Source organism: Cupressus sempervirens, chromosome 5 (assembly GCF_028749045.1).
Source record: "Cupressus sempervirens isolate cs-2001-9-10 chromosome 5, ASM2874904v1, whole genome shotgun sequence".
Classification (NCBI taxonomy): Eukaryota; Viridiplantae; Streptophyta; class Pinopsida; order Cupressales; family Cupressaceae; genus Cupressus; species Cupressus sempervirens.
This window is the reverse complement of record NC_143122.1, coordinates 375033823-375052682: the sequence shown is the minus strand read 5'-3', so window position 1 is coordinate 375052682 and position 18860 is coordinate 375033823. Positions and strand designations below refer to the sequence as shown.

The following is an 18860-nucleotide window of genomic DNA, read 5'->3' as shown; positions in this document are numbered from 1 at the left end:
GTTGTCAAAAATAAATAAATCTTGTGGTTACACACCAACTGTTCCCTTACAACAGAGAGATCTACACATCTGTCTCACAGTCCAGACCACTCTTTACTACATATTAATATTTTCTAGGGAGTCAAGATCTTCCCAGCTGTGAAGGATGATCAAGATTGGATTTCCGTGCAAGCTGTGACATGTACTTGCTCAATTAAAGCCTGATATAGCCTGTTGCTTTGGCTAAATTAGACTTAAGATCTGATGCTATGAACAACGATGGAGTGCTCCGAGGTCTCTACTTGGTATTATTCTGCAATATTTATGCAGGGAAGCTGGATTTCTCTCTCTGTTGTGCAATCTTTTGCTTTGAAGACATCGGTCTGAAATTAATATTAATGTATGCATATGTGTGGAAGGATGAATTCACAGATATAGTGATTGCAGGTTTCAAAGAAAATGAAAACACAATACAATTTCCTCTAACCACAAACTCAGGTCCAAAATTGGTAATATGTCAATCAAGAATATACAAAGTAAGCTTCTGTTGCCGATAATATTTTGGTTAATATGCAGAGCTCTACAACAATCTTCATATGGTCTGCAAGTATGAACTCATTCCCAGCAGTCCTTATTTCCATTTTCTGCGAAAAATACTTGGCATGTATGCTTCCAAACAAATGCCACGACCCAGTCAATTTCAGGAATAATCATAGCTTTACATGAAATGTTGCACACACAATGCATAACCAATGTCTGGTCAACTTGTTACATCATTATTAAGAAATGGCTGAAACAAATATATTCTCTTTTGAATAGAGAAACTGCTCCATCATGGTCAGATACGACTTATATTCAAATACAATCGCACTCATTCATTCCAACGTTCATTCCAAAACGAAACAAGATGACTTCTATATGTCATTCACATTTTAAAATGGCGCACTTGCCAATCTCTAACTACAGGTTTGATACCCTCCCGATTTGTGAGTAGTCTAGTGCCCAACTTGGGCAATCTGGCTGCTCTATGATGTGATCTTCAGGTCTGGCCTGTAGGCTTTAATTATATCTCCATCGTGTTGCTTGTTTAAAGTTTACAACCACTGAACACAAGTGCTGATGAAAATAGGCAAAGAATTCTCTTCAATCCCTTTAATTGAACTTGGCTCTGGTACCATGTTAAATTATCTAGGATCGTTTTTTGCAGATGAAATAACACTGCCATTCTTATTGGTGTTTTCAAATGCAGATTTGAGGACTCGTAAATGTGAGAGGAGACATGTCTCATGAAGAGACATGTCTATATAGTTAATCATCATTAGTTAGTATTTTAATAATATAAATAACCATATTAATAATATAAATAACTATATGTATAATATATAAATTATTTATTATATATATATATATATATTTATCTAATGATGATTTACCATCAATAATTAAACTCATGATCATATCAATCTGACTGTAACGACAAACTTAATAGAATATATCTATCTAAACCAAGAGAAGTATACTATTGGCATATGGAAAAGATTTGGTATGATGGACTGCAAATTGTTATCCACACCTATGGAGACAAATATTCATAAACTCAAAACTGAAGCACATGAGTTTGAGGCAATTGATCCTACATATTACAGACAAATAATTGGATCTTAGATGTACTTGGTGAACACTTGTCCTGATATTTGTTATGCTACAAATGCCCTAAGTCAGTTTATGTGATTACCTAAGAAGATTCATCTCATGGCAGCAAAACACATTTTGAGGTACTTGCAAGGCACTATTGGACTTGGTCTAAAATATGACAAAGTTGAGTTACAGCTTCATGGTTTCTCAGATTCTAATTGAGCAGGATGTTCCATTGATTGGAAGAGCACTAAAAGATGTTGTTTTAGTCTTGGATCTGCAACGATATCCTGGTTTAGTAAGAAGTAATCTTTTGTTGCTCTGAGTTCGATTGAAGCAGAGTACATAGCTGCGTTAATGGGAGCCCGAGAAGAAGTATGTGTAACAAACGGATTTTAATAACAAAATAAAGAACTAAAACCTGATTTTACATAGAAATGAAAGAGTTTTCTTTAACCAACTTTCGAAACAAAACATCTTAAATCCTTTTCAATAGATATTAACTGATTTAACTACTACCAATTAACTGAGATAACCATTCAACTGAAAAATCGGAATAACGATTAAGTGAAGTAACTGAAATAACGATTAACTATCTTCCCTTGCATATAGTAAAGTAAATAAATGATCAGTTATAAGAGGAATATAAATACATATCAGGAATGGTAATAAGAAACATACAAAAAGTAACTGGCGAGTCTTTAACTAGTTGTGCAAGCCTCGGCTTTTAGTAAGAGAAGCATTGACTTAGGCCTAACCTCCTAACCTCAGACCATATTCATCCCTACACAATCTATTGAATAGAAAGACCCTCCCTACTCTAGGATCAGGCTTGGGATACTTCTAGTCCAGCCACCTAAGCATTTCCGGTGTTTAGAATGTTTGTATAGTTATGGACGGACATGTTTGAATAATTGGCACTACTGACATCAAGTGATCATAGATGGCAAACATGCCTTTAATGACCTTGGCCAAGGTTTTCGGATGAGTTCAATTACCCAATCACCACCGCTCGACTTGACAATAGGAGAACAAAAAATATGAACATGCACTATTAAATGATTTTCCTTTTAAATTAATTTAGAATTGTTGTCATGTTTGATTTTTATTTCCACATTATTGCAGATTTCTATCTTACCTCTTTACCTCTTCCTTGGCTATACAGCCGGGTGAGTCCCAGGTGTTTGAATTCTCAGAGCAACCAGCTCTCTCTATTGATCCTCAACTGATATAAGAATATTACATGTTTTCCGTATATCACATTTCTGTGACCTGAGAAATATAATCTTAAGACTTGCAAAATAAATACCATTTGATTTTGACATTCAATAGTAGAATAAAGATATGATATCATTACATGAATATTTGGTCTTGACTCGTCATAAGAAGTTCTGACCTAAGGAGGGACTATTCGATGATATCAAAACAAGGATGATGTATGGCATATCCTGGAATTGTATTTTACTGCTGTAATTACTAACGTAGTAGTATTTGATAAAACACATTATGATCATTTGGATATGGGGAGGCAACCACATAACCTGGTAAATTCGGAAGGTAGTTGAGTCTTGGCTAGACGTTGTCAACCAACTCCTTCACGGAAAGAACTCCGAACACAATCTTAGTGTGATTACCAATCACATCTTTCAACAAAAGTATAGATGAAATGGGAATACTGTGGCAAGAAATTTTTGCAGAGGGAAAGAACGTAAGGAAAATTGCAAAGAGATATATCGTGAGGAATTAGACTCAACGATCTTATTATACTCATGGCTTTCATAAATAAAAGGCTTTGCAAGATTGCTAGTCGTAACTCATGATCGTTTTTAAAAGATTTGCTTTCTTGATCCCTCGAGAATCAAATGCCAAATGTGCAATTCGGTTTCCTGTAAAGAATTGATTAAGTTTTGAAAAGAATTTGAAGTTTATACTTATAACTCAAGGATAATTTGTAATATATTTATCTACTTGTACGTAGATGTATTTATAAAACGACATCATATTATATGTTTTATTCAAGGTTGTATCTTATGTTATGTATATATAAATACATGCATTATTTGAAAGATTATTTTATCTTCTTGTACATGTATTTAAATGTACATATTGGATAAAATCTTGCATAAAAATAATATTATAGTGGCACCTTTATTTCTATATCAATGTCCACGTACATAAATGTGTTACAATGAAATGTTGGAAATGTCAACTATAATCCGATAAAAGTATGTATTTTAATTAAGTTAAAATCATTAATGTTTTTAATGTTTATCTAATAGCTTACGCATGTCCAAATGATTGCACCCTACTATACAAGTCGCTAGGTCCTTACCAAGATAGAGGTCATACCTGTCGACTAGATAAGTGGACTAAGATAGTACCCTATTTTGTTGATCTTGTTTAGCAATGTTTCTCCCTTTCATCTTCTCCTGCAATCACCCGTGCAACATTTTCTACGATAATAACAAGTTCCATGATAAATCCATAGTAATATTTAATGTAGATATTAGCAAGGAATTTAATTATTAACCATAATTCCGAAACTAAGCAACTGCTAACTACTATCATCATCATATGACAAGTAATGGATAACAACCATCATCAATAAACAATTAAACAATAATGAATACAATAGTTATATCTAACTACCCTTCTCACATGATTATGAAAAAAAATCCATTCAATTTAATAACTATAATAAATTTAAGTTAGGTCAGAATTTGGGATGTAACAATATGGTTAACAAAGCTGCTAGTTGGACTATTTGGGAAGCCTCTAAAACCTACAATTATACATTGTGATAATCAAAGCTGTATCAAACTCTCGGTGAATCTAGTCTTCCATAACCGATCAAAGCATATAGAGATACCCATCCACTACATTAGAGATATGGTAGATAGGGGTGTCATCAAGTTGGAATATATCAGCACTGAAGAGCAGTCTGCTGACATATTCAGCAAACCTCTTCCAAAGTTGATAGTGGAATACTTGAGAGGAAAATTGTTATGGAAAAATTATTGTAATGTTTAACTTCTAAGACAAAAATCTCAGTTTTGTATATATATATATATATGTGTGTGTGTGTGTGTGTGTGTGTGTGTGCGTGCGTGTCTTTGTTGATTAAAGAGTTACTTTTGTGCACATGTGTTGTTTATGAAAGGTGATGATCTTTCATTATTTTGAGATGTTAGGTCTCTATTGTAAGGTGACAACCTCAACAATAGATTGATTTTTTATCATAGACTTCATTAACTTGTTGTCTTGGAATGTACCAAAAAGTATGATAACAAAAGTATCATTGTCGACTCCATCATGTTTTTCTTGTCCCAGGTTGTGCTGAATACCATGATACTAGTGTTGTTATTTGTTAAATGCTTGACTTGTCATATTAAGACTACATTAAAATGTTGTCCCAGAATTATGCTAGAAATCATGACAATAAGCATGATAGAGTAAGTTAGTCTCAGAATGAGCCGGATATCATGATGCTTATTATGTTGTTTTGAGATCAAGGTTATTTGTGTGATAGACTATTTTATTGTCCTAGAAAGGACCAGAATTCTGATAATTATTAAGGTACTCTTGTTGATGAGTACACTATAGATGCAAATTGTTGGATTGATCAGTTCCTCACTAAGATCCTGATCAGACCCGATAAATTACATGGTGATTCATTACCTTGCCCAGATTGGGCATCTATCCCCATGCTTAGTCTGATTAAAGACTTCCAACATTATACATATCTGTGACCATATGAATGGTGACCATTATTTATGTATCAATATAAATATTGCTCTGAGATCAGGTCTGCATATTGTGCGCCCAGAAATGATTACAATGGAGAGTTATAATGCCCTGAGGTTATCGGGTCCTTAACCATAATCATCTTGTGTTACCAAGAGTCATGTCCCTGTAGGGACATAACTCTACATGGTACATGCCACATAGAGTCATGTCTCTACATGGACATGACTTCTATTCATATTTATATTGATTCAATTGACTGAGAGAAAGCATTAATACAATCTGATGGAACCCAAATTTCCACAAATTCAGGACCTCCATTTGTATGTCATTTTTCTCATCCATTTCTACTACCGTTCTCACCCTTTAGATTATTTGCCTGAAGAACTGAATAATTAAACCAATCCCAAAGAGGTTATCATTCAGCAATTAGGACAATCCAAAACATTATGCCTAATTTATACTTTGTCTTCACTTAGTAGATGATAATGTAAGATGATTTACTATCAATAATGAATTTCATGATCATATCTATGTGACAGTAACTATAAACTTAACACTCCCTCTTAGTTATGAAGGATTGATATAGAACATATTATGTTCTTGAGTATATGAAGAGATATCATCTCAGTATGATATTCCTAGAATGACATATTTAAGGATATCAACATAAATCCATCAACACACACACACACACATACACACATACACACACACACATATATTACATATATTATATATGGAATTGGCTTCGATTCACAATGAGGCTAAATTTCTCAACAATTCTTTAGAAAAGCGGGAATTGAAGCAATTTCTATAAGTTTAAACACCACCTTAAGTGTGGTCTATAATAAATTTATGTTATGGTGTCCGACAAGATCCGGCCTGAAGAACCATAACAATATAATTTCATGGTGTCTGGCAAAATCTGACCTGAAAAACCATGATGAGTTGGTTATCAAGGTGTGCGGCAAAATCCGTCCCGAAGAACCATGATAACACTTGCTCCAACACATTTTGGTGTTAGAAGATAGCTCTACTATTGATAAGATCGTCACCTTTCAATAGCTACCTTCTGTTCATTTTCATAACTTCTAGCACTCCGAGACAACAACTTGATGTAGTATGTTATGATAATAGGTCCAACTATTGATAAGATCGTCACCTTTCAATAGCTACCTTCTGTTCATTTTCATAACTTCTAGCACTCCGAGACAACAATTTGATGTAGTATGTTATGATAATAGGTTCAACTATTGATAAGATCGTCACCTTTCAATAGCTCCCCTCTAAATATATTCATAAATTAAAAATAGTCACCTTTCATGACATAATCACAACAACATCATGTAGTAACTCACATGATATCCAACATGAACCAAGTCAGAGGGTGGACCCACCATAGCTGCTACTAGAGGGTGGAACAAGGGTTTTCACCTCAGACGTCTCTCTCATAGAGAAAAACACATTACAAAGAGTTTCTCTTAGAGCTTCTCCTCATAGAGAAGATATCATCCACAAAGGATTGCATCTCAAAATTTTCTCCCTCTGAACATTGATCTTGTGAAGTTAGGTCCTCTAGTTACTTCCTCAAAAACTCTCTTCACCCAAGGATGCATGTCGAGCTCACTCTGAATATGATATCAATTTTTGATTTTTTGGTGATAAGTCATCACTTCCTTATGATAAACATAGGAGTAGGCCCATCAATATCATGCAATCACCCACATGTATTTCTAGGCTCCATCTGAGTATCAATCTTCCAAGCTCCTCTGTTGCCTTAGAGGAAGTGTCATACTCCCTCTTTATGTAGAAGGATCTCATAATTTCAATCATCAAAGATATTTGCTTCAAGAATCTCACTTTATCCAGCCTAATCATCATATGACTAATGAATTCTAGATCACAACTTCTTCGGAGCTATTGTCATAAGGTTGAATCTGCACAATATTTGGTAGTATGTGTAAGATACCAACCACCTTTTCCTGCAAGATCATCTTCAAATACAAAGGAAAAGATAAAGGAAAACTAGTTCATATAGTACATATAGAAATACAAATAAGAGAGAAACTACAGTGAGAAGATACATGTAATACTCAAGGATAAGAAATACGTATTTGCATATGAAGGTCGATAGACATCAAATCATTAAATGCCTTATTAGTTTATTTGAGAATGACACATCTCCCCTATAAAAGTGGTTCTAGTGGGAGTGAAACATTGGTTATTATTCCCCTCTACAATGTAAAACTCCCACTTACTCCATTTTATCAAGTCCAACAAGAGACAATCATACACGAATGATATCAACCTCTTAACTTTGTTAGTCATCGACCTCTATAGATTTCAATCCTCAAATATCCAATCAGGCAAAAGTGTTTGCAAAGTTACTAGTCCCCAGTTATTGTACTTTTAACTATATCTTTTGTATTCATGTGAAATATCCAAAAAATATCCCATAATAGAAGTCTATGGTAACAAACTACCTTCACCTCCTCTTAAGCATATAAAAATATCCTTCCCAGTTGGTTCTTATTAACCATTATCCATGTATTCAATGATCATTGTCAATGTTTTTGAATCTCCAAGTATTGAAAGACATCTACTATCTGAAAGCAAACCAGATAATATATCTTCTTCTCTCCATTTATTTCCAGAACCAAAAGGTTTTTCAGGGGTTTTACAATCAATCTCAAAACTAACCACCCTACCTACCCTTCACCTCTGATCCACATTAGTTGCTTTCTTTCAGAACTGCTAGCTCTTCTTTCGGAACTATATATCTCAATATATCAAAATGTTACACTCACTCAAAATATCTCTAGGATCATCTCCAAGGTCTCTTGCAATTAGTGAAATAGATCATTGTCCTAGACTTAATACTTTCCCTATGATGTTTGTCTTATCCAACCATCTCATGGGGAAGATCCTGAGTACAAAATGACTTAAATGTTATTTGTATCAGTCAGTATTGAATATGTATCTTAAAACTTACAGATTTTTAAATGCCCAATAGTACACGAGACGATCAACTGTATTTTAGGATGTAGTTGATATCTTTACTGAATGACCCAAAATTAATCTTCTTTATTGTTCTATACATTCTTATCATCGATAACACTAATTCACACTACGTGGCTCCACGAGGATCACTATTGTGGAATTAACATTGATGAATTTCTTCCTCTATTTGACCCACTCTTCTTCTAAAACTTCGAATTTGAACATTGGCGACTAATCATCTCCAATATGTGCCAAGAATGTTGATGATACTACTGTGTTTATTGCAAATAGTTCTCTTGTTGATAATAGTTGGATACCACAGATTGTAATCTATGTTAATATATTGAATTCCTTCACTTCCAAGGGTAAGTGATATTCCTATTACTTAAATTGTGGCACAGCTTGTTGACTTGGAACTCGATGGAGTAATAATTTTTGTTTCTTAATAGTCATCAAGATATTAATTTACAAAACATTGTGGAGCCTCTTCCTCACTCATAATACCAGATTATTGCTTTCCGGTCAACACTCGATTCACTAGTTTTCTTCTGCAAACTGAACTTTCTCAATCTTGCAAATGATCTAAGAAGATAACTGGTATGGCTGTGGCAATTTCTAGATAGTTCAAAAGGCAATGACAAAGGGAAAAAAATCAAAATATTAGGTTCAAATCTGAGTAATATCTCCCTCTGCAAATATTACTTCCACATCATGAGGTATGGAAAGGTGCATATAATGGATATCATGCGTTCACAATTCCAGTGGCCCTGCCAGCTAAAATGGGGATAAAACCAGTGTAAATCACCTTGTTTCTTTCATCAGTCCATTTTATATTTTGCTCTCTGTGTTGGGATTTTCAGGTGACATACGTCAAAGAATATCGGTATCCCTTACTCAATTTGAACCCAAATTGTTTGGTCAAACAATTTCATGTACTTAAAGAATTTAATATTTATGCCTCAAAGTGATTTTCAAGCATCAATAAATTTTACGGTACTTTCCCACTGCCAAATGCTCATCTATATCCACCCTGTACAATGTATTTTCCAAAATTAGAAGATGAAATTGTGATGCAACAGATATACTATGTTGAGTGTCAAATCTTCATATCTAACGTTGCAAATGATATAGGCCCTCTATAAGAAAATCGCAAGTGTATTAAAATTGCACAGATTTGAACTGTATGTAATTCAGAAGATTCCAACTGTATGAGCCTTTGTTCTTTTCCAGCGTACTCACCACAGAGAAATTTTGTAACACTTTTGAAGAGATTAAGAGGATGTATTTACTAGATGAAGGTACTATAGTCCGGCCTTCCTTTCAAAGCGCCCTCTCTTCCAATATAGGATCTCTGTTTAGGATGAACGAACAGAACTCCACGAGTATCTTCCCTATATTCCTTATCATGCACTGCCCTTCGGTTGTGATTAGGTTCACTATGTGTCCTTCACTTTATGTGCCTATGTGATGTGGTGACCCAAGGTTGTATATTTAAAATCGGATATGTAGAAGTTTGCAAGCTTCTGACACATACTATTTCCTTGCCGTGGGATCCGTGTTGAATTCATTCTTCTTTAAACCGGTTTTCTCCCTTTCTTGTCCATGCATAAATTCTTATTTTTCTCTAAGGATGATTCAACCATCTCACATTTGCGAAAGTTTATTGTTGTCAAATCGATATTCTTATAAAATAATATGTCTGGTGGTGTTGACTGTATAGGATGATAGACATATCATTGTAGATGATCAAAGAAATATATATTTCTCTTCGTGCTTGATGTCTTGCTGGTAGTATTGCCCCTTCTAACATTTGCAATCTGGCTCTGATACCATGTTAATGTTTTATTGATTGTTTTCTGCAAATGTACTAACATTGTCATTGTTATAGATATTTTCCAAATGCAGATTTGAGGACTCGTAAATAATAGAGGAGACATAATCATCATTAGTTAGTGTATATATATATATATATATTTTAACTATAAACTTTACAATTTTTTAATCTTAGATTACTGTTGAACTTGTATCATCACTTGCTCCAACATCACCTCCATCCTTGTAATGAACTTCCTCTTCACATCAATTGTGTGCTTGTGCTTGTCAATACCCCTTTTTTAGGTTATACTTATCCATGACCTATTCATATTTCCCTTTCATGTCCTCCATCTGCTGTTGTGCCCCTTTATCTTCTGCTTATCAGGCATACTATTCTTTGGCATGAAAGTAATGGAGTGGTCAATATCCACTCTTGAAGCCAAAGAGTTGAACATTTTGCCTACCACTGTAGCAGCATACTTTCTAAGACAATCCTGGATCCCCAACATCACATCATTCCTATTTCTGCTGTCATAACAGTAGGTTTTGTAATGGCTGTAAGGTCCATTGTCATGCCCTAAATTTACGAGGCAAAACACAACCAACAATTTTTTTTTTTTTTTTTTTTTGAAAGATAAACCTGAAGATAGAATGTATAAATCTATACTTGTTACGAATGGTCTATTGAGCGGTGAGTTATCTGAATAACAATGTATATTTCTACTGACTTTGGAGATGGTAAAGTTAGTTGATGAAACGGAATTTGTTCCATTTGAAATCTGGATTACAAGTTTTCTATGAGGGATCACCTGGTTGATTATCAATGGTTGCAATACTAAGTTATGATGATATTTTGGTTATAAACCTTTCACCTTCTATACCATTAATTAAGACCCTCCGCAAATGCAAGTGGAATTCAATTTTTGTATTAATGTAGTTGGGATGGTTCTAGGGCTTGCGAACGCGGTGATGCTTGATAAAAGACCTAAATGGTTTGAATACAAGTTGTCATGCCTTTCTCGTTTATCTTCCATTTCTATTTAATTACCTACATATATATATATCTCCATAATGAAATATTTATCTATTATCCTCTTTCCACTTCGACCATTTTGGTAATTTACTAATTAGGTGTTACAACTAAATCCCAACTATTAATTATTTATTTGATTTTCTATATTAGTTTATTTTATTATTCTTTTATTCTTAATTGTTTATTTATTAATATTATTCTTTTCAATTTACATAATTAAATCCTACCATTCCATGTCTATCCACTACAACTCCATTAACCTAGATTTGCTTTGATACTTCCCCATACCAACTTAATCATTCCCAAACAATTCCAGTAACCTCTTTTTAATAATGATTTTCCTTTAAATATCCTAACAATAAAAAAAACATAATAAATTTCATCATTCATTAACCCAAACTTGGTATTCTTAAATCCATTAATTAACTACTATGCCCTCATTTTCCCCTAACTTGAACTACACATAACATAAGATAAACAAAACACATAAAATAAAGTCACTTACTTTAACGTGCTACTATCCTCGTTAGCCTTAGCCAAGTATTTCATCCCCTTAAGAAATTTGCCCATTTATCTAAACCTATATATCTTTCCACAACTGCAAACTACCTTTTTCTACATTCCTAACACAAGCCCCCATTATCCGCTAAGCCTACCTACTTCCCCAAACATCTACTCCCTAGGTGGGAGTATATCTCTCCTTACCCAAGGTGGGACGCCTAGGGAAGTCCCCTCTGACCTTATGTTAGGCCCATACATATGTCATGGACTTCCAAAGCAGATTTTTTTTGAAGGGAAGAAGGCATTGCTTTAGATTGGTGCTAATCCTTGTTATTTTTAAAACAAAAGTTCATGCCCCACACACTTGGTGCCTAGGGAGATGAGACCCACTCAAGGTTGAAAACACCTTTTTCAAGGCACATCACACTCCCCCCTAGAACAAGTGCATTACCCTTGATCCAAGGTGGAAGGTGGCTTGGGATTTGGGAACTGACTTATGTCAGTAATGTTTCCCCCACCCATGAATTCTTGTTACATGCACCTAAGCCTTCAAAGGCAAGGTAAGCGCTTGGGTGGTGCGGACTTATATAAATATATTTTAATATTTGTAATGACTTTATTATTTGGTGGGGAATTTATAAGTACTTCCTAATTCTTTCTTTGTATTGAGTGTCTAGGTTTGTTTTCCTTTTGATTTGCCATAGTCTTAATATGTATACATATATTTTATATATTTTTTTGTTGTTTTCTAATATGATGACCTAGGGGTCATGGGAATTGTATGGCCTTTTCTTACAAGCAATCTAGGGAGGTCATAATTATTATTTGAGTCTTACATTTAGTACATTCATTATTTTATTAATCCTCCAAGCTCAAGATTCTTGGTATATCCTTGTTTATTAAAAGATTACTTTGTATTCTATGGGAGGGAATTAAATTCTTTTCCCATACATTTTTTAGAGAAGTAAATGTATAGCTACAGAATGATTTATGTGTTCTTAGACTTCCCTATTAACTCTTAATTTGTAAGTGGATATTTCTTTAACATCTACCTCATCAAGGATCTATTGGGACTTAAAATTCAAATGAACATATAAAATGAACTATCAAAGGATGATAATTTTTCTTTCATTTCATAACACATGATTTAAAAAAAAAAATCAATCATCTATGTTGAAAATTGAATCAACCATATTAAAAGGATCTAACAACTTTGAAATTTTTCCACCAACTGGTTTAAAAGGAACATGTCTCATTTACATGATTCTTCCTACTGCATCAAATTACAAGATGTGAAAACTTGAAATGAATATTTCTTACAAGTAAGCTGTATACAAATTCTAAACCCCTCCTTACACCATTTTAACAATATACAATGATGAACAAATTTCTTTTACATCACAATGAAAGAACAATAGAGACTTGATATCACAACACATTTGAGATGACATGGAACATTGGGCTCTCTTTACACACTTGATTTTTAAAACTTTATCAAGGGTGAAACCCTAATATCTTCAACGTATCCAGCTTCACAAAACCTGCACATAACACCCAAACTAGGAACCATTGAGACTCACCTCACCAAGCAAGGGAAACAAGTTCCAAACAAGTTACACACATACATCACTTGACATTGCATGAACACAACACATAACACCAAACAAATCCCTCCCGTGGCTTGCACATTGATTCACCATTGGAATCATTTCACATTGGGTGAAGGTGGGCTCTTCAAAGAGGAGATGCCATAACCAACATAATCATCATAGTGCAATTGCATTTGCCTGTCAAGGCCATCATAAAAATCTCCTCCTTTATACACACCAACCCCTTGTATCTCCCGAAACAACAAAGGTATATGGCTTCAATGGAGCCCATACTCCATGAAAGAAAACAACTCCTCATCATGAGGTAAATCTTCTCAACTACAATGTTGAGCCCAACTAATCCCTTCACCCAAGGCTTCTCTTCCCTCCCAAGGGTGAGTGAAGCCTTCACACCCATGATCACATTCAACATTCAAATCCAAACAAGGAAATCAAGAAGGAAGAACCAAGAAAGCTTCAAGAACACAACACACATTCACATTGCCACAACACATTACCAAAATCCAAATGCAAAGATTCACCATACAATGCAGGCTCCATTGACAAATTTTCCATACTCGCAGATTTATTTTGCAATACTAAAAGAAAGAAAATGAAACATGGTTTTGAAACACCAACCTTGGTCCAAGCTAAAGCAATGATAGTTGTAGTAGAGCTCTCTTAATCTCCCTCGAAAAACCTAACTGTCTCTAAACTTAGAGAGTGGGTGAACAACTCACTAATTTGTCACGACTCCTCTTAAAAGACTTTTTACTAACCTTTTTTAGTAGGAACATCAAGCCCCGTATCTCTTACATTGTTGCCCCTTCAAAATTAGAAAGTTTGACCAAGTGGGATTGTGAGGGAACACTCATGGGGAAACCCCAAATTTCGAATTGGTTCAAGAGTGCATTGTTTAAGGGGTCTCCTAAGTTAGCTAAGGACTAAAATGGTTGAATTTAGGCCCCTAACATATTATACTACTATATGGGTGGCTTATTTTCAATAAAATGACACTTTAGGGTCACATTTAGGCCCCCTAAAATCCTTGACAAGTTTGAATTCGAAAATCAATAAGATGGTGACCCCTCCTAACACTCTCTCCCAAGTGGGTGTACTTAAACATTTATTGAAAGAAAAGACAAACTAAGATTAAGTGACCTTATGACCAACACCCTAGGTGACATGTCATCAACACTTGGACAATTACAAGTGTCAAGTGACACATTAAAATACATTACACTTCACCATGACATGTCCCTAATGCATCATTATGATTAAACATTTCCTCATACAAGCAAACTTACATTACAAAACAAAATACTTTCACAACCAGGCTATTGAATCTTCCAAAGATTCGCCTTGGTTAAACTGTGTTCACATAGGTTTAGAACTTGTTTCCGCCCAATAATTTCCATGGTTCCACTTCCTGCATATTAAACTCGAGCATCAGTATTCCAAGGAGGTCATATAAAATGTATATCATAAATGCATAATTCGAATTTTACGAAATCCATATTGACATAATTCAACTTAAATTCCCTTTCCTAATCACTTCAATTAAATCATTCAAGGTGTTAGAATCTCAATTTTGCATATCATAAACCACCATAATAAATTTGCATATCATAAATCATCATATTCAACTTAACATTTATCTGCATATCATAAATCATCACATTCAACTTAACATTTATCTGCATACCATAAATCATCACATTCAACTTAACATTTTGCATCACATTATAATCTAATAATATCCTATCATAAAACTGCATCCATATGTGTTCGATCATTTCATACATAATATTAGGTTCTTAGTGCATATCATAATGCAAAACACTACTTAAGTATCAAAATTGATAGATATAACAATCCGCTATCCATCTAAGTCTTGAATAGCCATCAAAATATCAAAGTCCCGAATATCAAAATGTAAAAAAAATGTCTATGCTATGACGGGTCAGGGTGAGGCCTCACATCCATGTCCTCCTCTTCTCTTGTCTTTATGAACTCCTTCCTACCCACCATCATCATCACATTAGATCCCATGGTCTGTGCTTTGTCTTCCTCCTTTAATGGTGCTAAGTTATAGTAGAGTCTATCCTTCTTTATCCCATCAGTATTCCTTCTTCCATCATACTTGGCATACCTATCAAATTGCCATGGTCTAATAAGGAGTAGATGGCAAACACTCTATCATTATATCCCCCCATATTGAAATCTACCCAACTTTGCTCATTCATTAAAACATGTTAACCCTTATTTAACCAAGAGACTTTGTAAGGATTAGTATGTGGCATTCTTCTTCAGTTTTAACTCATCTACCATTTCTAGAGAAACAATATTATCAGTCCTATTGGAAACAATTACTTTGCAACATTTACCTTGTGATGTACATGTAGTCCTAAAGAGTGATTTTCCTTGGGGGGTTCCCTCTCCATGAGAACATTTATCAAGATTCTCCTCACCATGAGAGACTCACCAACTTCTGGATCTGCATTATATGATGGAGAATTTATGCTCTCACTATCCTCTCCGTTTGCAAATTGATTTCTTCTTTCCCCAAATGAAGTAGATGATTGATTCTTAGGACATTGCCATGCTTGGTGGCTTGCAAATTTATTGCACTTATAACACTTTCTAGTGAATTTATTTGATCCTGTTCCTTGGTGTTCAAATCTGCTTTTGTTATTGGGTCTTCTTCCCCCAAAACTACTCCTTGATTCTGAGATTTGTTCTTGAGAGTTACTTGCCTCTCTCTTGGTTTTTGGTGATCGCTGGAAATGTATTTGCATTGCCCTTTATGGTATATGTTTTCGAATGGCAACGAGATTGCTCTTATTCATATTAAGGAAGAGACATGGAGAGACATGTCTCCTCGTGAGACAAGTCTATCCATTATTATCTAATTAATATAGTAACAAATGATTATTTAATTATATATATATATATATATATATATATATATATATATATATATATATATATATATATATATATATATATATATATATGTCATATCTATATATAATATATATATTTTTGCACTTTAGTCTCATAGTTTATCCAACAGAAGCTACCAAACATCAATACACCCTCTTAGCTAGGGAGGATATACACATGAGCATATATTACCTCAATGTAATATAACAATATTGGGAGTAATGGCCTCTTGAATGTCAACTCATTTGACATTCACTATATACTATTTGAGCAATGGCCTCCTAAGTATAAATACTCTCTTTTAAACTCTTGGAACTATCCTCTACCAGCAGAAGTTGTCTTTTCCCTTTCTCTACCTTAATTATCTTGTCTTCTTTTCAATTTATGTTCAGCCTTTATTGCCAACATGTAACACTCTCTCACAGTTCTAGGGGTTATGAGACGTTATTCATCTTGTAGCTTGTATCACAACCCATTGGTGTATCGTTCCACTTTCTACACATCATTGGCTATCTGGTCTACGCGTATGCTCAATTTGTTGAACTCCTCAGCGTAGTCCTTGACATTCATCTTTTTGTTTAAGATTTTGAATCCTTTTGGATATTTGATGGCATAGTCATTAGTTAGGAATTTGCCCTTGAGTTTGGCAATCATCCTATCCCAAGAGGTTATTTTGGATTTACCCTTCTTCCTCCTTTCATCTTGCATGTAGTCCCACCAAAGTAACACATGGCCCTTCAACTTTGTCTCGGGCAACTTCAGCCTATGTTCTTCTGGCACATTGTCATAATCCAGTGCCCCTATCTAATCCCCCTATCCAATCCAAAATTTCTTCACTATCCAAGTTTTCGCCACACATTGGAAGATCCATCTTTATCTTTGGACCTTCTACTTTGACTACCTTTAGTAGCTTTGCAAAATTCAATTCTTCAAGATCCAACTCTTCTTGGAATCTCCTCGGAGTTCTTCTTCTTAGTCACTCAAGTCTCCTATTGTTAGTCCTCTTCTATAACTTGTTTTAACTACAGAAACCCTTGGTTGAAGGGTTTTTGTTGGCTCCCTCATCTCTTTTCATGTTTCTCCTTCAACTCACTCACCTATCTAGCAACTGGATTCCCTTTTGGAGGCATTCTTGCTTCCCTTCACTTCAACTTTTCCCTCTTCTTGACCAACCTTTGCTTTGATATCGATTTGATATAGAGATATGGGCATTCTTATGGTTTCATCAACAAATGAGCAAATGTCTGATGCTTCTAGGCACCATTGGATGCATTATATAGGCCTTTGGGCTTGGGCAATTAATCATGGCTTGGACAACCATCACACACGCATAGACACACTCGACATGATAGAAACAAACTTCTTAGCAACTGATCTTGGTTTTTGAAGATAGGGTTCATACCAAAGTATTGGCTCTCAACAATGCTCCACACCCAAACTTGTCAATTTGAAGACTTCCTCTATGGAAACAACCCTTATAGGTGATCATAATTCTAACCTAAGGTCTCTACAAGTTAACCCTCTTATCTTCGACTTGGAGCATTCTACACAAAGCTTTCAAATAAAGAGAAACTTCCATTACAACTCTGTATGCAGTAGTCATACCACTGTTTACAATCACGAGGCTTGGTGGTCTTATTAGGACAATCAATAAAAAGGCTTTTCCTCTTATTCACATTGAATCCACCATGACTGTTTGGCTTGGGAAGGGTCCCCGCAAATGTATCAATACCCTACATATGACCTTCAACCTTTTAAATTTCTTTGACTTTGTAATTGGCTTCCTTAGTTTGATACATTTGGATATTAGATTGTTCATGGGTTCTTTACATTTACAAATTTCCACACGACTCTACAAATTTGGAAATATTAAAGTACATATAAAAACATTAACCCCACTAAGCTTCATAATTCTCTAAGGGTGGAAAGCACATATAAGCATTTTTCTTCTTGATTGGTTACCCTAGGTAGGGTGTCAACCTATTTTCACCAAAATTGCAATATTGTAATGTTTCCTTTTTAGCTCACCATGGTTGGTGGTTTGGATTAGCTTATCAATGAACCTCGTAGGCTAAGTCAAATGGTTAGGGGGTCTCCATTGGTAGTACCAAAGGCCAATTACTATTCCAAAGGACAAGAGAGCTCATTATTACTCTTCATTTGTTTGAGTTTGGCAAGCTTACTATTTATGGTAGCTGTCTATTTCAAGAAAGTTAGGATTTCTATCTTTAGCAAAGCACCTGAATAAGTTTGTGGCAGTGTTGAGACTTGGCACAATTGGCTTTAGCAGTTATTTGGAGACTTACTATTTATAATAAGTCAGTTCCCTGCAGTTACTAATTTTGGCTGGCCATTGGGATGTCTGGCACTAGTAGTATATATCTGGATTTATAGTTGATTACTTGGAGCAGATTTTATAGCCGGTGTTCATAATAAAATGAATGGGCCAAGTTATGTAATTACTGTGCACTTAATGACTTGATTATAAAGGGGGCACATTAATTATTATAAACCAAGGTCAATGCCATATTATAAAAAAACAAATGTTTTAATGTGAAAAGTCGATGCTAAATTGAACCAAGTGAAAATAATATAAAAAGCTTCTCAAGAGAAAT

The 18860-nt window shown here is 34.7% G+C and overlaps 1 protein-coding gene across 8 annotated transcripts in view; it reads left to right on the top strand.

Moving 5' to 3' along the window:
• Positions 1 to 18860, top strand: part of LOC149556326 (uncharacterized) — a 205906-nt gene that overhangs the window by 76771 nt on the left and 110275 nt on the right. The gene's annotated exons all lie outside the window — the stretch shown is intronic.